The 23,040-nt window shown below is 53.7% G+C and overlaps 1 protein-coding gene across 1 annotated transcript in view; it reads right to left on the bottom strand.

Annotated features, from left to right (window-relative positions):
* NMNAT3 (nicotinamide nucleotide adenylyltransferase 3) overlaps positions 1 to 2,757 on the bottom strand; it is a 96,980-nt gene extending 94,223 nt beyond the window's left edge. Inside the window, exon 1 of the mRNA XM_062178801.1 lies at positions 2,671 to 2,757. The gene's annotated coding sequence lies outside the window, so the exon portion shown is untranslated. The remainder of the gene's footprint in view (positions 1 to 2,670) is intronic.
* Positions 2,758 to 23,040: the final 20,283 nt, after the last annotated feature.

Below are 23,040 nucleotides of genomic sequence, written 5' to 3'. Positions count from 1 at the left end.
CCACACATCTTTGCCTGCGGCCTTTCGTTTTCTCATCATAGTGGTGAGCACTGGGGGGATGCCTAAATGCAGTGCGAACAGCAGCTGTCACTGACTAAGCACCCAGCACCCCACGTGCACTACATCATACGCCCAAGAGCCCAGTCAGGTGCAAGCAGTCCCATTTTAGAGATGCAAAAACTTGGGAGGTGACAACTTCTGTCAACGCAGACAATTCTCCCTCCTACAAAGCTGCGTGTTCACCCAGCTGCAGCACACATGAAAATGCTTGGCCTTCAGCAAATGCAATTGGCTACTTTTCCCTGTGTTCGCTCTCCTTTCTTAAAAAACACACACCAACACTCAGGGAAAAGTTTGTCTCTTGGGTTTATGTTCATTTATCCATTTGTGCTTGCTCTTGGGGCCTGGTTTTCGGCTGGGTACACAGGGGTTACAAAGCGCTCTGGCCCTTTTGCACATGGGAGTGCCTGGGTTCAAATCCTGGCTCTGCCACCAGCTTCCTGCTGGTGCCCACCCTGGGAGACCCAGATTGAGTTTCTGGCTCCCAGGAATTTGGGGAGTGAATTTGGGAAGTCTGTCTCTAGTACAAAATAAATAAATTAATAAAAATAATAATAAAGCTCCTTGCCATTTGGAGAACCAGACCATTCTCGGGCAGTCAGCAGCCCCACATGGAAGGCAGCGGGCAGCAGGGGGCAGCGGCAGCTCTGTGGAGGGGACCCACATCTAGCACGGGTTGGAGACGCCCTGAAAAAAGACCATTTCTGACCCTTTACAACCCCAGCTCTCCCCACTTCCGCTGCTGCATTTTCTTTGGTCTGAGACTTCAAAGACTCAATTCCCAGGCCTGACAGTGCGGCTGCCCAGGAGGCCTTTTATCCTGCAAAACACCCCTCTCTCCCGCCAGGCTGATAATTGCTGGCCAAACCACTGCGACAGATAATCCAGCTCCCCCTGCTGCAGTAATCACCCTGCACAGTCCCTCAAACCCCACACCCCACCCCTGCCTGCCACCACTTCCTCTCCTTAATGTTTGCCTAGAACAGGGACCAGTAACAGCAGTGGTCGCAACTGCCACGGGTCAGGCGCTGCTCGCTGGGGCTCATCTAAGGCAGGCACGATCATTACTCCTATGTCAGTTTATTCAGGGAGAAGAGGTAGGGGCTCATGTGTCTCCAGTGCCAACCTCATGCCAAGCCCCCGTTAACCGTGCACAGACCTACCAACTCAGCGGCCCTGTGACCTGCCCAGCCAGGTCAGTCACAGCGCCAGGCGTGCCTGCTCTGCCACCCCGCACCTGGAGCCTCCCTCCTCCCCAGGGCTGGGACACTGTGCACTGCAAGGGGACACGGGGGATGCACAAGGCCGCCCTCTCTCCCTCTCCACTCCGCAGTCAACACATCTTCTGCTTTTGACCACTCTCCACAAACGGTGCCAGACTCCAGCCCCAGCTGGGTCCTCCACGCTCTGGGAGCAGCCGGTGTTCACGGAGCAAATCCCCCATCCACATCAACAGTGTGAACAGAGCCAAAGAAGAAATCGGGGATCATTCAAGCCAAGAAAACGAACCAAGCAGCAGATAGGATAGGTGTTCTCAGGAGCCCCAGAACAATATCAAGGCCTGAGGGGTCCCCAGCAAGGGAGCAGCAGAACTGTGGCCTCGGGGTGCCTTCTGGCTGGTTCTAGGGGGGTGACCCCAGGAGCTGAGAGCCACCAACTGCAGCCTTCTGAGAAATGTGTACTTGGCTGGCGGCAGAGCGGTCACAGCACTTCCTCTGAGCCCCACAGGCTGCAACGGGGAGCCTCGACTCTGCCTGGCCCACTCTACACGGGCTGGCCTGGCCGAGGGCAGGGTCCAGGGCTGAGTTCTCCCTGCATCCTCAGCGCCAGGGAAAAGTGGACTGCTTCAAGAATGAATGACTTGGCCAGTTGTCCTGTGAGAGAGGCGGTCTCCCACTCACAGAGGCAGGCACACCTGCTGAGCCAGTGCATCCTCCCTGGTGCCACACACCGGGAGGTTCACACGAAACGCTCCGACCCCCACAGTCCCACTGCAGCGAGGAGGAAGTGAGGTTAGGGGCCCTGACTCTCTCTAGCTGTCTGCGGCCAGGCGGACTGGCCCTCCCGGCCGCACACAAGCCACAGCTGCAACAGGTGCTTGCTCTGTGGCCCTCCTAGCTGGAATCCGCTGATGCTTACTAAGGTTTCAGCTCTGGCCAGCACCCAGTGACTTCTCTGTCACAGCTCTGCGCGGTTTTAACTTTTCCCACTCGGGAGCGTGGGCCGTGAGCTCCACGGCGTGGACACCCCCCCCACCCCCCGCTGGCCCACCGCCCTAACGCCAGCACCTGGCCCCGGGCCGGGCCCTGCGGGGCACACCTGAGGACTTGTGGAATGCTTAGTTTTAGAACCGCTGAGTGTGGAGTGCTGAAGGTGGAACCCGAACCTGCGTCTGCCCTGCTGGGGGTCGGAACCCAACGGGTTCTGGAGGGTTAGGTTGGCTCCTGCGGCGAGAACCCGGGACGCACCGCGAGGCCCCGTGCTCCGCCGCCACCTGCTGCCGCCGTCCGGGGCGTAGGCCTCCGCCGCGGGCCAGGAGTCCTAGGGGCCGGGACACCCCGCCAGGGTCTCGCAGCGCCCCGTGGCCCCCAGGGCCGGAGCGGCGCTTACCTGCGGCGTCCCGGGCTCCGGGCCTCGGGGGACAGGAGCTCGACGTGCGAGGACTCCGCGGGAAAGGCACCTGGGCTCCGCACGCAAGGCCGCCCCTGCGCCGGCCGCCCCTGCGCCGGCCGCCCCGCCCCTCCGGTGACCTGAGCGCCTTGCTCCGCGGGTGGGCGGAGCCGGAGGGGCGGCCCCCGCGCCCCGCCCCTCGCCGGGAGGGCCCCGCCCCCGCTCCGGCCCCGCCCCCACGCGCTCCCGCCTGCGGGCGCCCAGAGCCCCACCCTTCACCCTTGCAGGCGGTGAGCGCCTTTGCTTTTCTGTTCCTGGGTTTTGTTTCCCATTTCTTTCTTATTTTTACTGAATTGTGCTTACTTTTTAAAAAGTCGGAGTTTAAAAGTGTGGTCAAGTAATGCATGAACTTTTTTTTGTTTTAGCAAAATTGTATTATGTAGAGGAGCTTATAATGAAAGCAACAGTCCCCTCTCCCCTGGCTTCACGCGGGGACCCTTTTTAATCCATTCCTGCATTTAGTCCTCGTGGTCACCCCTTGTTGCTAGAGAAAGCAGCTGACACAGCAATTCCTGCCTCCTATTGACTTTCTGCCAGGGTGGACCAGGATTTACTCTCTCGCTGCGCCCCTGCTGCCTTCTCCTGACACATTTACACCTCCCTTCTCACACCCTGCCCTGCTAGGGCCCAGGCCGCGGACCAGGAGTGGATGCAGCTTTTCTGAGGTCTGAAGCTGCCGCAGCTGTGGGGCTGAGAACAAAGCACTGTTGGAATCGGAGAGTGCAGCATTGGCGCTTGCAAGCCAACATTTATTGCTGGTTAGAAAAGAGATCTTAGCAGTCCTGGAGCGCTGGAGTTGGGCTGCCCCCTCCTGTGGGATCTTAGGTGGTTTAAGTCCTGGGTTTCTGACACCCTCTGCCCACCTAGAACCTTCCAGAACTCCCAGCACTCCAGGGCAAGACACTCCAGCTTGGGCCGCTGGGGCTTCCTCATGCAAGGACTGCAGTGTGCCGGGAAGTAGAACAGCCAGGACTCGAACCGGCACCCATACAGTGATGCTGGCATTGCAGGCAGAAGCTTAACCTTCTATGCCACAGTGCGGGGCCCAAGCTTGGAGATTTCTAAGCATCTGTGTGTGGCATGTGGTACCACGACTTGTGTAGAGTCTTTGGGTTATAATCAAAGGCCAAGTCATTCTGAGTCAGGACCCTGGGGCAGACAGAAAGAGACTAGACAATGGGAGCCAGAGGAGAGCTGGGCAGTGGCTTCCCCAGGCAAGGGCCTCTTCCTTCCCCTGGGGCAGGGAGGGGGAAGGCTTGGCTGAGAGGGAGTCTGGCTTCCTGGGCAAGAAGTGGGGGGCCCCCAGCATGGCATGTAATCCCCTCCCGTAATAACCTTGCTTTGCCAGACTAAGAGAGGGAGGGGCAGCAACTGAGAGAGCCACTCCCTAGAGAAACCAGGTGCTGATTTTTCAGAGGAAGTAGATGGAGCTGTGAGTGACATCCCTTTGCCTAAGGTCACAAGAGGCTCCTGGGTCACAGGTATAGCGTGCATGTGTTTCCATCTCCCCTGTGTGGACATGTCTTGTGCTTTCTCCTGGATGGCACCTGCCGTTACCGCTCAGGGGAGGTGGCCGGGCAAGGCCGTATCAGGAAGGGGAAGGACTTCACATAGCAGGTGCCTCCCCGTGAGGCTGATCCCGAGCCCAGGAGAGAGGCACATGGAGCGCCAGCAGAGGAATGCAGATGTCACAGAGGGCAGGAAGCAAGGCAGCCCAAGGAAGGATGCCGTGCTGAGCCGGCTGCTGTGCGTGGTCGGTGATTGGAGCTCAATCCCATGGGAACTCTGCAGAAAGAAGTACAAACAACGGTTTCAAGGAGAGGCTGCAGGAGGCAGGTCTCTAGGGGAGAAACGGAAATTGACAGCTTAGCTGTGTTCTTGAACATTCCAAAAATGATCTCTAGGGGTCAAAATGGGGTGGCCCAAATGAGGTCAAGCGGCAGCACTCTGTTCCACAGTTTCCTGCTGTCACCCAGCTGTCCCCAGGAAGTTTGCGCTGGAGCACACTGGACCGTCGTCGGTGTGCGGGTGGCCCGGAGTCAGGGGCTTAGGCCCAGAGCCATGTCCCGGGGATGTCTTGGAAAGTCTACTCGGGGATGGGTGGCAGAGGGACCACGAGCGGGGCCAGCCTCTGCGTTTGGATGAGCTTTCGTTGACAAAGAACCCACTTTGGGTAAAAGGGAGACGGTTGGCTTTTATATGACCAAGGAGGGCAGATTTTCAGTCCCAGCAAGTACTTCAGAAGGCGATGTTTTCTTATAGGCAGTGGACGGAAAGTGCCAGTGCCTCGTCTTTCTTACAGGGTCCTCCCTGCAGGCCTCCTCACCCGCCCAAAGCCGTTATCGCCAGCCTGGCTCCCTTGTGGACACTTACCACCCAGCCCAGGGGATCCTGGGAAAGCAAGCAGCAGCTTATGGCCCTCCAACGCTCAGAAGCCCCCACAAACTGCACCACAGTGAGGATGAAATCCCGAGGCCCTGCCATGGTTCTCCCGAGGTCTGTGCTGGGAGCTCAGGGACCTCGGGCTTTTCCTCACCTCTGCTTTCCTGGGCTTTGCTGCCATGCCTTGACCACACTGGGCCTGTTTGCACGCGGGAGCCGCTGTACTGCTGTCTCACTCACGGCAGTGACGCCCTCCCTCCTCTCTCCAGGCAACTTGCCCAGCCATTAGCTTTCCAACAGACCACCGGCCTCACAGACAACACTCCCACACCATCTCCTTCCTAGTACTTATTCGCTGTCATCTGGGTGCAGCCTCCCTTGTTATGTGTGTCCCCCACGGAAGGTGGAGTCAAAAGGGGTGGAGCCTTTGTATATCTCGCTTTCTGATCTAGCCTCCTACCTAGAACAGTGCCTGGCACCGAGTTAAGTATTTGATAGATCTTTGTTGAATGAATGAATGAATGAATGAATGGAGAGCATGAGAAATATACTCAGGAAATAGACACAAAAATATTCTAGAATACAGACTTTTCATCAATCTACATTAGATTCCTCTCAAATTGAAAAGAATTGTTGGAACCTAGATAGGAAAAAAAAAAAAGGAGGCTGAAATGCATTATATAATCTGATTCATAACCATAGTCTGATTATTAGACTGAGAAATTTTGTGTTATATTTGGCCCAATGTCAGTGATAAATATTTAAGTAAAGGTTAGCTCAGAAGGCTACATCCTTGTTTAAAAGTAGTAAAAAAAAAAAAAAAAAGCTTCCACTCATCATGTTAATAATTCAGAATGGTGTTCTATGGAGACTGTTGGCTTTGGAGAGCCCAAGATGGTCACTGGTTACCTGAAAATACAGTTCCTGATCAAATATTTAAGATCTCACTTATTTTCATTTTCTGCATATTTTGTATTCCTGCTCTTCATTTTTTTTTTTTACTCTTTCTGCAGCCACCCAATTCACACACTAAAGTTAATAGGAATGTTTCATGGATTATTAAATGCAGCTAAGCCATGAGCTTTTGCTCGAACATAAGGCCAAACTGGGGCCACTTTGCTGTTCTAAGATGGTAATTTTCCCTTGAAGCACAGACTGTGAATTCACCAAGGCCCCTCCCCTTCGCGCTGAAGGTTGGTCAGGCAGCAGCGGGGCTGCTGGCTGCTGCAGGGAAGCCTTCCAAGCGGAATGCACGCGCTCCCTAGCACAGGTTTCTCGATGCTGCAATTAGGAGGCCTTCTCATCAGCAACGGTTGAAATCATAGACGTGTAAGTGAGCCCTGGACATCACTGAGGAGTGCCTGCTGCTAACGAGGTCATTGCACTCTGCTGCAGTGGAGCAGTGCAGTGGGCTTGTATTGAGGTCATTGCACTCTGGGGCTACTACCAGCAGCAGTGGAGTGGGCTTGGGTAGCATCTACGCAGGCTTACCTGGCTAAGGAATGCTGCAGGAGCAGCACCTGCTGCTGTAACTCATCCTTTCTAACGCAGCTTTTGGATCCCACCCTGTTGCCAAAATCCTTTTCCGGGCTTTTGTGTCCATTTGGGCTTATTTGATACAAGCAGGGGCTTCTGGGGGTGGTCAGAGTCACTGTTCACGACAGACAGCACTGAGAATGACGCACCTGTTCGTGGTGACAGCAGAGGACCCAGAGGTTCACCGATCACACACTGCTGGCTGGAGGCGGGGTTGGAGCATCGGTCAGGAGTTTTTGGTTACAAGCGACAGAAGCAGACTTTGCTAGCAGAGTAGAAGGAACTGGTAGGACAGGGCTTCTGAACTTTCAGGAAGGCTAGAGATCTGGGCTTAGCAAGGATGGAGAGGAAAGCAACGCTGAGAAGTGAGAAAGGAAATCTCTCGGAAGGAACTCTCAGTAGAAACGGTCCATTAGGGCGCTACTGCAGAGACAGATGACGCTGGCCCCACTTGTTAGAGCCCTGGGCAGAGCCTTCCAATGGGCCACAGTTAGCACCTGCTCTGTTGGCTGTTCTAGGGAAGGTGTTGGGTAACTCCTTTGATTTCAGATGCTGAGGGGAAGGAAACCCCGGAGGATGCAGTCAGGAGGAAGGTGTGAGTGCAGAGAAGCCAGGGTGCAATGAAGCCCCCATTTGGTTTAGGGGGCCAGGCTCCTGCACAGCTGCAGGTGGCTGTGAGCGGCACACAGTAGCCTTCTTGGGCTAACTCAGAAGGTTTCAGCTTCCAAACACGGGGGCTCTCTGTCCCTCTCCCCTCTTTTGGCCTGGAATGTGGGTATGTGTCTGGAGGCCAAGCCATCTTAAATCTATAAGGAGACAAAAAGGGCCTCCAAAGCTACTTGCAAAAAGGTAGGACTTTGATCTGTTAAATACATCGTGGAGCTGTTATACCAGCCCTGAACTGCCTATCTCCAAATGTCTATTTCATAAGAAAATTAAAATCCTGCCTAGCCAGGACACAGTAGTTGAATGTTGATAACATGCAGCCTAGCACAATCCAGTGATATATATATGTGTGTGTGTGTGTGTGTGTGTGATTTATTTATTTATTTGAAAGGCAGAGTTACAGAGAGGCAGAGACAGAGAGAGAGGTCTTCCATCCAATGGTTCGCTCCCCAGATGGTCGCAATGGCCGGAGCTGCGCCGATCCGAAGCCAGGAGCCAGGAGCTTCCTCCAGGTCTCCCACATGGGTGCAGGGGCCCAAGGACTTGGGCCATCTTCTACTGCTTTTCCAGGCCACAGCAGAGAGCTGGATTCAAAGTGGAGCAGCTGGGACTCGAACCAGTGCCCATATGGGATGCTGGCACTGCAGGCGGCGGCTTTGCCACTACACCACAGCACCGGCTCCAATCCAGTGATATACATTGGCCCTGGAAATCTGGCCTCTTAATGCCTATTATACTTACTAAGCACTTATCCTACCTTCAAGGGGCTTATGATCAAATTGACCTTGTTAGGGTTCTCCATAGAAATAGAACCATGTGTACATAGAAGAGTAGACCTGTGTGGGAACTGACTCACGTGGTTGTGAAGGCTGAGAAGCGCCAGGACGTGCAGTCTGGCAGGAAGTGTGGCGCTGTAATTAACCTGAGTCACAAGGGCACAGAAGCAGGGGCTCCAGTGTCCAAGCACAGGAGAAGGTGGATAACCCACCGACGCAGCGAGAGCACGCCCCTCCCTCTGCCTTTCTCCTATTCGGACCCTGCTGGTAGCAGATGACGCCCGCCTCCGCTGGTGAGGCTCAGCTTCTATACTCAGACTACAGCCGCTCCTCGCTTCTGGGAACATCTTCACAAGACACCCAGAATTAGTGCTTTCCCAGCCATCTGAGAATCCCTCAGCCCAGTCGAGTTGATGCACAAAATTAACAGAACAGAGGTTGAAATGATACTCTTCAGCAACTTGAGAGCCAGGAACCATGGTGAATGATACATCCAGAGCAGCAGGAGCACCCCCCGAAGGCAGAGTCCCGGGGTCCACCACCACCCCCCCCCCGCCCACTTCCTCACCCCTGCCTCCTGGCCCTCCGCTCACCTCCTCACCCCTGCCTCCTGGCCCTCCGCTCACCTCCTCACCCCTGCCTCCTGGCCCTCCACTCACCTCCTCACCCCTGCCTCCTGGCCCTCCACGCACCTCCTCACCCCTGCCTTCTGGCCCTGCCCTTCAGTATGTTGTCATACTTCTCTTCTGCCTTGGCACCTTCTGCTCTCCTCTCTGCTCCTTCCTCCCTGCTTAGAAGGAGGATCAAACCTGTCCCAGCCTAAAAGGAGCCCTCCCTCTGCCCAAGGACAAGTCTAATAACCCATCTCTCACCTCTCTCCTTACCCCGACTTCTCAAAGGCACGCTTTATCCATGCTGTGTCTCCTTCCACGTAATCCTCGCCCCAGAGCATCTAGCATCTGTCCCTGCTTTTGTGGTTTCCTATGGGTAAATCTCTGTCCTCCTTTTACTGCACCTGTGAGCTGTGCTGGGTGAGTTGGCCACTGCCTTCAGAAAACTCTCTGCTCTTTGGGCTCTGTGACCTCCTGTTCTCTTCTTACCTCTTGCCCTGCACATGCCTTCCTTCCAGGACCATTCATCAAGATATCAGACCATGCCCCACTGGTGGGAGGGAGCCACGCCCCTCCTTAGAAGCTGAATCCTGAGCACGGGAACTAAGGCACTCCAATCAGGGCTTCCATCCCTGCCATGGCAGTGCCCTGGGGCAATGGTGAAGAGCTCCTGCCGCACAGGATCTCAGAGTCTCCAGAGTTCTGTCTGGTGCCCTGCCTGGTACTTCAGCTTCCCTGAAAAGTCTCCTTGCCTTTTCCATTAGCTGGAGTCAGCTCCTGTTGCTGGGGTCCGAGGAGCCTCAGGGATATCTCTGTCCATGCTGCAGAAATCAGCTCAAACCTGAGTGTGGAAAGCAGGCTGTGAGCCCCGGTTGGTTCCTGTGCCCTCGGGGAACTCAGCCGGCAGGGATCACCTCCCTGCACAAGTGATCCTCTCTGGTCCATGTCCTGAGCTCAAACATATTGTTCTTTCCTGGGTCAGCAAGACCTTGACCTCTAAGGGACTCTTAGGACCTGGGGTGCTCTCATATTTGACTGTAATGCTCACAGTGAAAGTGGTTTGTCCCTGCTCCGTCTGCCCAGCTGGTCCAGAAGGGCCCCACGGCCCTGTCTAGATCTTCCCCACTCATGTGGTGTCTCCTGTGGCCCTGTCCTGCTCAGGTGAGGGCTAAGAAAGAACTGACAAGACTCCTTGGGCAACAGAGATCCCTGAACCTTGATTTGTCTCCTTAGAAGGAGCTGGCAAGAAACACCACCCACCACCAAACTTCAGAGCTGCTGGTGCAGGCGGGGCCTGTTCATTCTTGCCCCTCTCCCACTACTGCCCTGACTTCTGTTTGGTTCTCCAGGAGCCAGGTGCTGAGATGGAGCCAGAGATGTACAGAAAGCCATTTCTGCGAAAGGAAAAGGATGGAAGCAGGACTGAGCAGTGGGCGGCATCAGCCTGAACCGCAGACCCACAAGAGGAGACCTGTTTGGGCCTCCACGGCCAGGTCCTCGACCTTCACTTTGCTTAGTTGTTGGCTGGTCCAAGGACAAGAACTTTAGACTCTCAGGAGGCCACACCCCTCCCAGCCGGGAAAGGAGTCCTCCCTGGAGGCATATCGGCACAGTGCATGCCTGTGTCCAGCCCACCTTCTCCCAGCCAGAATTTGCAGGCAAGAGCTCACTGAGCAGCCGAGGTCCCGGCACATACCTCACAGCTCTGTGTCAAAGTTCCTAGTTGGGGATGCTGTGGCTATTTCTGTAGAGAGAGATAGGGTTCGTCCATATCCCAGACCCTAAAATGGTGGCTAGAACTCACGACCCGACCGTGGAGTTCTTGAACCTCTTAGCACAGGCTCAGCTGTGTGTCTTGGCTCTGTCTCCAACCCCTGGCTTCTGGGTCCTGCCCTGCACCCTTGCCTGCCCCTCCTCCGTATGCTGCCAACCCAGATGGTGCTCAGAGCACTCACTGGCTGAACGGGAATGAATGAGTTGCAGTGGAGGGAAGACTGATGACTCTTCTAGAAGAATGATGAGAGGGGAACAAATTGAATAAAGATATTTCAGCAACAGAGCTACCAATGGAAGCACTTAGGGATGAGATGATCGTGTCCAGCCCCAGGGATTCTTGGAAAAATCACTCGCGAGCATCCTTTGGTGGCAGTGCAGCAGTGTCTGCTTCGTCTCCTGCCTATTCCCCTGTGACGACAGCTGTTCTTTCAGCCTGTGCCTGCAACTCTTTGGTTAAGGCACCATTGTTCCCTCGAAGGTGGCTTAGCTAAGGGCATGGGGAGCACAGATTGTGGGGGAGGCCGTGGGGCTCTCGGAGCTCAGACAGTAAGGTGGTAATTGACTGTGCCACCCCCGGGCCTCCCTTCCCTCCACCGTCTTTATTGCTGCATGCCGGGCCCAGATGGCACCTGAGCCTCTGCCTCCAGCTGTGGCCGCAGCTGGCTGGAGCCGAGTGACTCTCCAGGGCGGAGAGCGGTCCCCGCACTCACTTCCACACTCACTTCCACGTGGTCCTATAATGACTTACAGCAAAGCACTAATTGGCCTGCCTTTCCTTGGGGGAGTTGGGACTGACTGTGACAGCTTGCCCCATCAGGAGGGCACACTGCAGAAATACACCCTCGAGGAGGAGATAATTGTCCCAAGATCATTTTCAGAAAGGACAAGTGGAATCTCACACGAGTGCTTTGGTGACTTTTCCTTTGTCCTTCCAAGACTAGGAAGTATGAATGCCTAGAAACCGCTTCTCCATGCGTAGTCTTCAGCTTGGGTTAAGTTACGCTGGGGTGATAAACAGCCACACATCCCAGGGACTGAGAAAAACTAAAGGGCTCCTTCTTGCCCAGGCCACATGGCCACCATGGCCGCCATGGCCGCCTACAGTTCTGCCCACTGTGTATTCACACAATGGCCTTTTTGGGGATGCTGCCCTGTGGCAGAGGGAAGAGAAGGAACCCTATAAGCTCACTGTCCGTGCCATGGTCCTCCACGTTTTATTGACCAAAGCAAGTCACTTCTAGTTCCGACAGGCTAAGGAGGTACAGACACCCCCGCGCCCCCTGCAGGTCACAGGGCCTAGTCCCATAATGTCAGTGCTGTGGGTTGGCAGACCCCTTCCCCAAGCACGGCTGCTGTGGTGGGTCACAACGAACCACCTACCCTGAGAAACAGGAGGCTGGCAAAGAAGTCAGCTTTAAGGTGCGTGCAAGGCTGTGCACCTGCAAATCAGGCAGAGGACAGGCCTTCCTGCAAAGCAGCATTAAGTTAGTGACCGAAGGCCAAGGGTCAGCTTGGTCTCCGCCTCTGCTCGTGTGACCTTGAGCAAACTGCCTAACCTTTCTGCACCTCTAAGTGAGTATATTCTTACTCCTTCTTAAGGTTGTTAGTGAAGATTAAATCAGATAGCTGGCAGCTGCATAATACATTAGAGGTTGTGTTAAGGTAAAGAAATTCATGCTTACCATGGACAATTCAGAAAATTCAAGAACATGGGAAGAATTAAATAGTGCTAAACCATTTCCTGCCACCCAGAGACAGCCCGTGTGAGAACGTTGGCATATTTCCTTCCAAAGATGAGAGCTGCTATTTTGAAGGCTGCAGCTGCTTCTGCATTTGGGGGAAAGACAAGGAAGACATTTGTTTGGGAAGACATCTTAATGGGTTTTTAGGTTCCCTCCCTTGCTCTCCTCGGCAAGTCTGGACGAGAAACGTAAAGAGAGAAGTTCCCTGAGTTCTCTGCTCGCTCGTGGAGCTCGAGTTTTGGAGACATCTGCAGAAAGCAGAGAGGGAGGGAGCCTCCGTTGTTGGGGCTCAGGCACCCGGAAGAGACAGGGTGCAAAGGCAGGGGGAGTGTAAGCGATGACCTGAGACAGGTACGCGTGGAGAGAAGGGGGGAGCTGCAGGGGGGGGGGGCTGCCACAGATACAGACGGAGAGGGATGCAGAAGAGGGGATGTGCACATGGCAGAGAGATCAGCCATGTGCACGTGGGTGGACATACAGGTGCACACATGCACACACACACGCTGGGGCAGAGCAGGAGATCCACCACAGCGGAGTCCACCCGCCGCCTCAATCAAGCGACACCGCCAGGCAGGTGCTGCTTGGGGCCCAGCACGACCAAAGTGCTCCAGAGCCCGGAGCCTGATGCTTACTTAGTTCTCGGCCCGGCCCTGCTGGTGCTGCAGCCCCGATCCTTGGGTTCTCACACCTTTAGGAGAAAGCCCATTGCACAAAACAGCCTGGTGCTACTGCGGCCCGCAGGGGGACCTGGGACAGGGTTGGGGAGGGAGCAGGCTGCGGTGGAGCTCGCGGGCACTGCCTGATAGATAACCCCAGTGAGAGCAGGTTTGGAACAGGGTGAGTGAAAACCCAGGAGAATGAAAGCCCCTTTTCCTGGGGTGCCCTGGGTAGCTCCAGGGGGAGGCTTTGGAGTCCTGGGTTTCTGTGAGATTGGCGTTTGCGTTATTATGTGTGGCTAGGCAGGAATCTAACGATTGGTAAGTAGTAACTATAAAAATACAGGGACAGCGACATACTGATAATACGTGTGTGTATATACATAGATAGATAGTTCAAATGATCCTCGGGTATATGAGATCCCCTGCCTTTTCTCCTAGGTATTCTATTTCAAACACCCTCCCACATCATTAAAATCTCTCCATAAACATCGTTTCAGAGCTCTTACCTTTTCACAGCTGTCACGCTGCCTCCTTCTGCCTCCCCTTCCCCAGGCCCCCTCCCACCTGTCGCCCACCTGCTTTTTTGTATGAATGTCTCTTGACAGAGCTGGAGGAGGGGCCCCTGACCAGGTCCTTGGTGGGTGCAATTATGGAAAACATGGACTGAGTCAGGAGCTGAGTGATGGCCGTGTCCCTCCTGCCTGTTACGGGAGCCATCACAGAGATGCTTCCAGAGAGCCGGCACAGTTTTGTTATTTGCTGTTGTGGTTAATGAAAAGATGAAACTGGAGACTATGAGCACAACATGTAGGCAGCACCATAATTAGCCCTCTGGAAGGTGAAGGATCCACTTTAAAATAAAAGAAAATAGCTTTACTCCCACAATGAAATGGCTGCAATTTTCCAGCTAATGCAGAACCTGCAGTATTTCTGTAATTATGTCCCCTAGGTCTTTTATTCACTGTAATTTCTTCCTTTCTTTTACTCTCTTTTTTCTTCTTTCTTCCTCTTTTACTCCTAAGTAAATTCTCTTCAGTACAAAGAAGGCTAAATGATATTATTTGCAAACAGAAAGAATAAGCTCTTAGACACATGATGAATATATTCTATTTTGAAAAACAAAAAAACCAAAAATCCAATGATGGAGTTCTTAACCTGGTGGAGCTGTGCTGTCTAAAAATAAGCCAAATGTGTGCAGGTGAGACGTGGCCTGGATTGTCAGTGAAAGAACAGGTGCCATGGACAAGGGAAAGTGACTTCCTGGGGGCTGACTGGCTGCCCTGGCAGCAAGTCACAGGCAGGTTGGAGGAGGGGCAGACTCTGGGCTCCGCCCCAGACCGACCCAAGTTCATTACCTTTCTTCTATGGGCCTCACTTTCCTCACCTGTAATGTGAGTGACAACCTGCACCTCGCAGGCTGGTCTTGAGCATGTGGAAGTGCCTAGCACAACACCTGGGAGTGGTTGAAATATGGTGGGAGTTCAACCGTACTAAGTATGTAAAAATGTATTTATCTGAAAGGCGAAGATCTTCCTTTTTTTTTTTTTTTTTTTTTTGGACAGGGAGAGTTAGATAGTGAGAAAGAGAGACACAGAAAGAAAGGTCTTCCTTTTCCGTTGATTCACCCCCAAAATGGCCGCTACGGCCGGTGCGCTGCACTGATCCGAAGCCAGGAGCCAGGCTCTTCCTCCTGGTCTCCCATGGGGGTGCAGGGCCCAAGCACTTGGACCATCCTCCACTACCTTCCCGGGCCACAGCAGAGAGCCGGACTGGAAGAGGAGCAACTAGGACAGAATCCGGCGCCCCGACTGGGACTAGAACCCGGGGTGCCGGTGCCGCAGGCGGAGAATTAGCCTAGTGAACTGCGGCACCGGCCAATAGCAAGATCTTCCATCAGCTGGGCCACTCCCTAAATGGCAGCAACAAGTGGGGCTAGGCCAGGCTGAAGCCAAGAGCCAGGAACTCCGTTTGGGTCTCCACATGAGGGTGGTGGCCCCAAGCATTTGGGTCATCTTCTGTTGGCCTCCCTGGTGCATTAGCAGGGAGCTGGATTGGAGGCAGAACCATTAGGACTTGAACAAGCACTCCGATATGGGATGCTGAGGTCGCCAGCGAACAGTGTAACCCACTGTGGCACAAGGCCAGCACCATCATTATGCCTTTGACCTGGTGAAGTCACTGGCTCTAGAAATCACGATGATGGCCAAGCTGAGAATCTTCAGATTTTTCTTGAAGCAGCACTTTGAAGGGGATGGCAGCGAGCGATCTTGCAAGACAGGTGCTGCTATCCCTGTTTCTCTCTTGGGGAAGCAGAGACTCGGCAGGTTGCCCAAGGCTACATGACTGAGCCAACGCTTGAACTCCATCCTATCTGCTTCCAGACTCCACACTCAATCTCTGCCCCTTTGCTGGAACCCTGTCCTGGCTCCACCATGTTCTACTACGTCATCTGTGGAATGGGCGTGTTGCTTGTGCATGGCCTTGGTTATCAAACAGGCCTGAATCTGAGCTCCAGATCTCCCATCTCCAGCTGGATGGCTTCAGGTCTGGACCTTCACATCTCCTAGAGGGTCACCAGTTAAACGTAAACACTTGTCCCCTAATGCACCTGAGAAATCAGGTGTGGGTGGGGCCTAGCATCATGTTAGCAGCCGAGTGGCAGCCTTTAGGATGTCACCACTATGTTCTTTTTTTAAAAATTTATTTATTTATTTATTTATTTATTTATTTTTTTGACAGGCAGAGTGGACAGTGAGAGAGAGAGACAGAGAGAAAGGTCTTACTTTTTCCGTTGGTTCACCCTCCAATGGCCGCTATGGCCGGCGCACTGTGGCCAGCGCACCACGCTAAACCGAAGCCAGGAGCCAGGTGCTTCTTCCTGGTCTCCCATGTGGGTGCAGGGCCCAAGCACTTGGGCCATCCTCTGCTGCACTCCCGGGCCACAGCAGAGAGCTGGACAGGAAGAAGAGCGACCTGGACAGAATCTGGCGCCCCGACTGGGACTAGAACCAGGTGTGCCGGCGCCGCAGGTGGAGGATTAGCCTATTGAGCTGTGGCGCCGGCCGACCACTATGTTCTTGATGTGAGGATGCATTCAGGTCACAGCCACAAAAGCCTTCAGAGCTCAGGAGGCCCTTGATCCCCACCATCCCCTATCACAGATTCTGTAGCAGCAGCTTCCATGCCCCTGCTGGTGCTAATGGCCAGGGGGGGTTCTCATACCCAGAATGAGCAAACCGTCCCTACGCCTCCCCATGCTCTCAACGCTGAACTGTCCCCAGAACCGAGGGAGTCTTTCCTGTGAGAAGATGTTTGCGTGAGGCCCTGCAGCAATCCCTCTCCTGAGTAGCTTTACTGCAGGTGCTAGGCAGGGTCCCCGCTCCCTCGGCACATAGCAGCACTGACACCTGTCAGAGTGGGGGGGGTGCAGGGCACAGCTGATCTGTGATTAAAAATTCACTGCGGATCCCCAGCCATCCCCAGCCAACACGTCGTGCTAAAACTTGACTGCAGTGTCAAGTTACTGCCCCGGCCTGGGGATCCATGCCCCTCATCTGGGATGAAACAGCCTCTGTCTCCATAGGTCTGACTGTCAGGCAACAGCGATGGCTGATGGTCAGACTGCTGGGAGAACTGGAAGGGAGGAAGATGATGGTCACTGGGAGGCCAGGTTCTCCGTCCCATCCTTTCCCTTCCTCTCTCTTTCTCCCTGTCTTCCTTCTTTCCTTCCTACACACAATTATTGAGTTCCAGCTGAGCCAGGGGCTAATCTAGGTTTGAGACAGACGATGAACTTGACCTGGCTGTGGTCTCAAGGAGTTCAGAGAAGTAAGGGACAATGACTCTCAGTGATCAACCATCATAGGGGGAAGGCCAGATGCCATGAGAGTTACAGGGAGCTCAGCCTTGGTTATGGCTGTGTGGGGTGTCCAGAACATTCTAGAAGAAATGGAATCTGAGCTGAACTTTTATTAGTGTTGGTTAGATGGGGTGGGACTTAGAAGAGCCTTAGCAACATCCCACTAACACTTAGGGATACAAGTCACTGAGCAGGAGCGGCAGGGGGAGTGGCTGTCCTGGGGCAGCCTCCGCCCAGCCAAGCTGTGGGAGGTGGATGAGTCAGGCTGGCCTGCCACCTGTCCCGAGCCTGCCCTCCAGCAGCAAGGTCGCAGTGAGCAAGGTCCTCACGGAGGGACTCAGCCTCCCCCTGGATGCAGTGGCCGTTCTAGTGCCCAATCCCAGAGGCAAGTCTCTACACCAGCGTCAGGCTCATCTGGGCACTCAGCAGACCACAGCTCATTCCTCTCCCCAGGGGCAGGGGCTGGGGAGACGTGGGCTAGGAAATGGGCAACGGTTCCTCTCCGGTACTGTGCATTGTCAAACCTTTTGAAAGGTGGTCTCCGGGTTCTAAGCTCTCTGTGGGTGTTGAGGGTGAAGGGGAGCCCTGTGGGCTCAGCAGCCTGGAGGTGGTCACAGCCATCAGCCACAGTGTATGTGTGTGTGTGCGTGTGTGTGTGTGTGTGTGTGTGGTGCACCATGCAGTGGAGGCCCTTGCCTTGGGCCCGTGGAACTGTCCACAGCCTAGTGGAATGTAGATGAACTGTGGGTTTTACTTATCAACTCTTGCTGGGTCACAAACCCTCCCAAGGGGAAAACCAGGTGCACTGGAGCTCTAGCAGGGCCCGGCACAGAGCTCAGCAGGTGTTGGTTGAACAAGTGCCTGAGCCATCTGCTCCTCCCCCTTTTCTAACTCTCTCCGGGAAAGCCTGCCCCACTCGGGGCTGGAGGAGGAGCTGACTCTAGGTTTTATGTCCTTTAAATGTCCAATTCCCCTCTGCTCCCAGAGAAGATGGTTGGTGGGCTGGACCAGATGTGTCGGAAGACCCCTCCCACACTGTAGGTGACCTGGCGCCCTCTTGCTGTGTCTCTGAGGACTGGGATATGCACACTGCAGGGTAAAGTTTTTCTTGAGCTCCTAGCGGTCACATCACAGGACAGCTATGGCGTCTAATATGCTGAAAGCCACTTTTATGTGCATATTCTAGCCAATTCATCTTCTTCGTCCAGGCCCCCTGCCCTGGACTCTCCCACCGCCCTTCTGACTTCCTGCGGCTTGGGCTTCCATACAAAACATTGCCATTTTGAGGGGTCTGGAGGTAAGCTCCATGGTAAACACCACCTGGGAGTCTGAACTTCTCTGTTCTTGCCAAAAAGTCAAGTTTATCCTGTTGTCGCTCCCCTCCCCAAGTCCAGCTCTGAAAACCACTGACAAATGTTGTGGCTTTTACCGAAGGTCTCACAGGGAGACGGAGGGGAAGGGTACAGCACTTGTCTGAGATCCAACTTTTCTGACTTTTTTAAAAATACCAATGGCATTCTTTTTTTAGTTTTTTTTTTTTATTTGAAAGGCAGAGTTACGGAGAGGCAGAGGGAGAGAGAGAGAGAGAGAGAGAGAGAGATCTTCAACACGCTGGTTCACTTCCCGAAGGCGACAAAGGCCAGAGCTGCACCAATCTGAAGCCAGGAGCTTCTTTGAGGTCTCCCACGTGGGTGCAGGGGCCCAAGGACTTGGGCCATCTTCTACTGCTTTCCCAGGCCATAACAGAGAGCCGGGTCAGAAGTGGAGCAGCCAGGAGTAGAACTGGCGTCCATATGGGATGCCAGCACTTTACCCATATGGGATGCAGGCAGCAGCTTTACCCACTATGCCACAGCGCCAGCTATCTCCTTTAAACAACTCCTCCATCAGCTGCCCCCTCTTCCCTCCTACTCTCCCTAAATCTCCCTTCCTCAGTCTCTCCAGGCATGCCCTTCTGTTCTACCCCAGGGCGTACTGTCGACATCATTGTCCACGTGTCTAGTGTCCCTATTCCCTGTGAGGCTACACTCAGCGGCCCTACCCTGCTGTACCTTCTTCAAAAACCCAGTGCTAGAATTCGTACCTGGAAGGTAGTGGGAGGTGTGGGGCCGGTGTTGATGCCTTCATACCACACGTGGGCACTCAGAGGTAAGTTAATCAGGCAGCAGCCAAAAGGCATGCTGGCCCATGCTCTCCACCATTGCACAGCTCTTGGCTTTCTGTGTTGATTGTGAAGGAAAAGACTATGCTCTCTTAGCATTTTAGGATTCCCTTAAGGTTTAACACAGGGCTGTACGCTGGAGGCTGGTGAAGGAATTCCTGCAGAAAGAATCAGATCCTTTTAGGTATAAAGGATACATTAAGATGTTGTATTCCTACTCCACACAAGCTGTGGCATGGCGATTTCTTTTAATTTAAAAAAATATTTATTTATTTGAAAGGCAGAGTTACATAGAAGGAGACACAGAGAGGGGGACTTTCTATCCCCTGGTTCACTTCCCAAATGGCTGCAACGGCTGGGTGTGGGCCAGGTCAAAGCCAGGAGCCTGGAACTCCATCAGGGTCTCCCACGTGGGAGGCAGGGCCCCCAAATTCTTAGGCCATCTTCAGCTGCTTTCCCAGATGCATTAGCTGGGAGCTGGACTGAAAGTTCAACTGGGACCCAAATCATTGCCCTTGTGAGATGCTGGCATCGCTGGTGGTGGCTTAACCTGCTGCACTGCCACGCTGGCCCCAGCATGGTGATTCAGTGCATAGACGATGGCACCACCTTGGCCTAGGTTCCAAACCCAGCTCTGTCACTGGCGGTGTGACCGTGATCAAGTTGCTCAGCCTCTTGGTGCTTCTGTCTCCATTTTTGCAATTTTATATAATCATGACCAAGTAGTTATTACGATTAAATGAAATGAATGGGTACAAGTAGAACAGAGCCTGCACTTCAGTAAGTGCCATGTAAGTTTAAGTTATCAGTACAGCTGAAAGAATTGAGTGCTCATTCTCCAGCTTGACTAGTTTGAAAAAGGATAATAAAGTGAAAACGGCAACTGAATCCTGTTCATTCAAGAGGCCTTGGAAGCCGGGCAGCAGTTGTGAGCGTATTTCAGCAATTTTGCTGATTACTGACAAAAAGAATTGATCAGTAGGCCAAACCTTTCCAATCTTGGCCCAGGTACAGATTCGACTGTAGCTGTGCCTTAAGTCACTGGCGCTGGCTGCCCACCCGAAGCACAGGTGACCTTTCACCCTCGCCCTGGGCACTTGCTCATGGGCATGCCTGAGCTCAAGTCAACAAAGCAGAACTAGTCAAGACAGCGATGATGGCAGAGAAGGTCAGGAGTCTGTCCCTCTCCAGCATCTCCCCGAGCAGAGTCCCTTCATGGAATAAACCAGATGAGTCAGCCATTACTTTAGAACCCCCAGTGAATAAGGCACTAGATCCCATATTCCCAAGTAATGCACTGCCACTGAGGAGCTAAAGCTGCAAGAAGAGGAGTTGCACATCTAACTCTGGCTGGACTTTTGGAGTGAATGGATACTGTTATGACCTACTCTGCTAATTCTCAAAGTGTATGTCCCACGTCTTTAAAGAACCAGAAGAGAGGCTGGCGCCGTGGCTCGCTTGGCTAATCTTTCGCCTGCAGCACCAGCACACTGGGTTCTAGTCCCAGTTGGGGGCACCGGGTACTAGTCCCGGTTGCTCCTCTTCCAGTCCAGCTCTCTGCTGTGGCCCGGGAGGGCAGTGGAGGATGGCCCAAGTGCTTGGGCCCTGCACCTGCATGGGAGACCAGGAGGAAGCACCCGGCTCCTGGTTTCAGATAGGCGCAGCGCCGGCCGTAGCGGCCATTAGGGGAGTGAACCAACGGAAGGAAGACCTTTCTCTCTCTCTCTTTCACTGTCTATAACTTTCTCTCTGTCTCTCTCTCACTGTCTAACTCTGCCTGGCCAAAAAAAAAAAAAAAAAAAAAAAAAAAAAGAACCAGAAGAGAGAGTTCTCCCACACCCTGTCTCCACTTTCCCTACATTCTAGAAAGCTATTACATAGCCGGGCATAGGCCCAAGGAAGTGGTCCTCCAGTTGGAGGGCCTGTCCTCACCAGCCAGGGCCAAGGCCCTTGCCAGGACCTCTGTCCCTGGTATGAAACTAACCAAAGTTATCGCAATGGGTCAGAACAACTTTGGAGCCAATGTCTGCCCTCCCCTTTTAGATCTGCGACATTCACACCACGCCGCCTCTGTTCAGCTTCCCAGCCCAGCCGCAGGGCTGGCTCTTCCCAGGAGAGTGCCCTGTAGAAAGCTATGCCCCAATCATTGCAAAAATCTGCCCTATGTGTGCTGTTTGCTGTGCTGCTCCCATCCATAAATCTCAACCAAGACAGGCCAGGCGGGCATGCTGCAGGAGGGTAGGGATTTCCTCAGTGCAGAGAATTTCAGACGTGTGGATCTGGTAACGCTGCTTCCCCAGTCAACACTTCTCCGTCCAGTTTCCAACGGGGCAGCTCCACGGCCTTCATGGGCGTCCGTTTTTGTTAATTTTGCAACCGACAATTTCCGCGCTACTTGAAGCGGCCTGCAGACTGTGATTTGTTGGTTCTCATTAGAAGGGAAAAGGTGTAGTCCCACACTCCGCGGCTTTCATAAATCACATTTTCAGGTGGCTTTAGCATGCTAGAACATTTCTGAGCGCAGGGCCTGACGTGAATAATCCCCAGGATGCGGCTCTGTGCCGGCAGCGGGCCCTCGAAGCTCTTCCGCGATCCCATCTGTGATTCACTGAACATTCGTGCCGAGGCACAGACAAAGGTGAATTAGTTCCAGACAAAAATGCATCAATGCTCCATTGCATAGTCAATTATTAAACACATAATGGAACCCGCGGTTAGCCAGGCAGGCTGAAGATGTGCCATGTGTGCACAATTTCCAACGCAAAAAGCAAGGCTGGCTGGACATCTCTGCAAAATGAGACAAGTCACTGACATTTCACGTAAGCTGGAGACACACATCTTTCCTTAGAGACGAGAGACAGAGACCGCTGTTCATCATCCGCATGCTCTTCCACTTCTCCCCTTAACTAAGCCTTTGGGCCATCAGCTCTTACAACTCGGCGGTCAGCAGGGGTGGAGGGAACGGGGAGGGAGGGATCGGAGTGTTGGACTGCCCAGCTGTCTTTCTGTCTGTGGTCGGCTGGGGGCTGTGTCCCACGGAGGTGCGCCTATGGATGCGTGTGTCCTGAAGTCCGCAGGGCTCCAAGCACAAGCGCCTGCCACCTCCAATGGAGACAAAACTCCACCTAACACACAGCCTCAGCCTGCCTGGGGCCAGAAGCAGCTGTTGGGGGCTGGTGTTTCCTCTAGGGAATGGGTATTGGATTGCAGCAGTGAAGGTGCCCACAGCCCACAACAGAGTGTCTGGGTTCGAGTCCTGGCTCTTCCCTCTGTTCCAGCTTCCTGCTAATGTGCACCGTGGGATCCACTGAGCAAGGGTCTCTGAAGCCCATGTGGGAGATCTGCATTGAGTTCAGGTGCTTGGCTTCAGCCTGGCCCAGCCCTGTCTGCTTTGGGCTTTTGGAGAGTGAACCAGTGGATGAACTATCTCTCTCTCTTGTATCTCTCTCCCTTTAAATTATTTTAAAACAGACAAGGCGCCATGCTGACATCCTTAGCGGGTTTTATTAAGGACAAAGGCAAGCACAGCCCGGGGGCCCTCGGGAGCAACTGCGTATGTTTTGCTCAGGGTTCTGCTTTGAACTGAGTGTCTTTGGACAGCTTACTACCCCTCTCTGGTTTCACTCATCAACAAAGTGAGTGGGTTGAATTGGGAAAAGATTGAGGAAAAATCTTTGGTTTCTTCGCAGACACTGAAGTCAGATAATGCCAAATTTTGGAGACATGTGTGGTTTACTCAGTAGCGTTAATTCACTGTAAGCAAGTTTAACAAAATAATCTCATAACTGCCTTCAACTGTGTGTGCTGACTCTTTTGGGACCTTAACAACATCTTGGGCAGATTCCATCATTTTGCCGTTGCTTTCCATTATTAGAAGGTGAGACTAGCTTAGTGCATCCATCAGAAACTCAATGTACACCACAGCTCCTCTCTTCCCCTGTGAAGATTTTACCTCTGAATCCAGGGAGGGGAGAGGTCAAGTGTGCTCCCCTGGCTGGCAGCTTAGAGCTGGGGGTGTGGGGCTGGATTCCCCGGCTCCCTCCAGTCCAGGTCTCCAGGGTTGAGAGAAAGGAGGAGGAAGGGGGAGCGGAGGTGTTCCTGCACACCTGAGAAAGGGCGGCTGGAGGCGAGGCAGGTGCTGC

This window comes from Lepus europaeus, chromosome 2, assembly GCF_033115175.1.
Source record: "Lepus europaeus isolate LE1 chromosome 2, mLepTim1.pri, whole genome shotgun sequence".
Lineage (NCBI taxonomy): Eukaryota > Metazoa > Chordata > Mammalia > Lagomorpha > Leporidae > Lepus > Lepus europaeus.
This window is presented reverse-complemented; position numbering and strand designations above follow the sequence as displayed.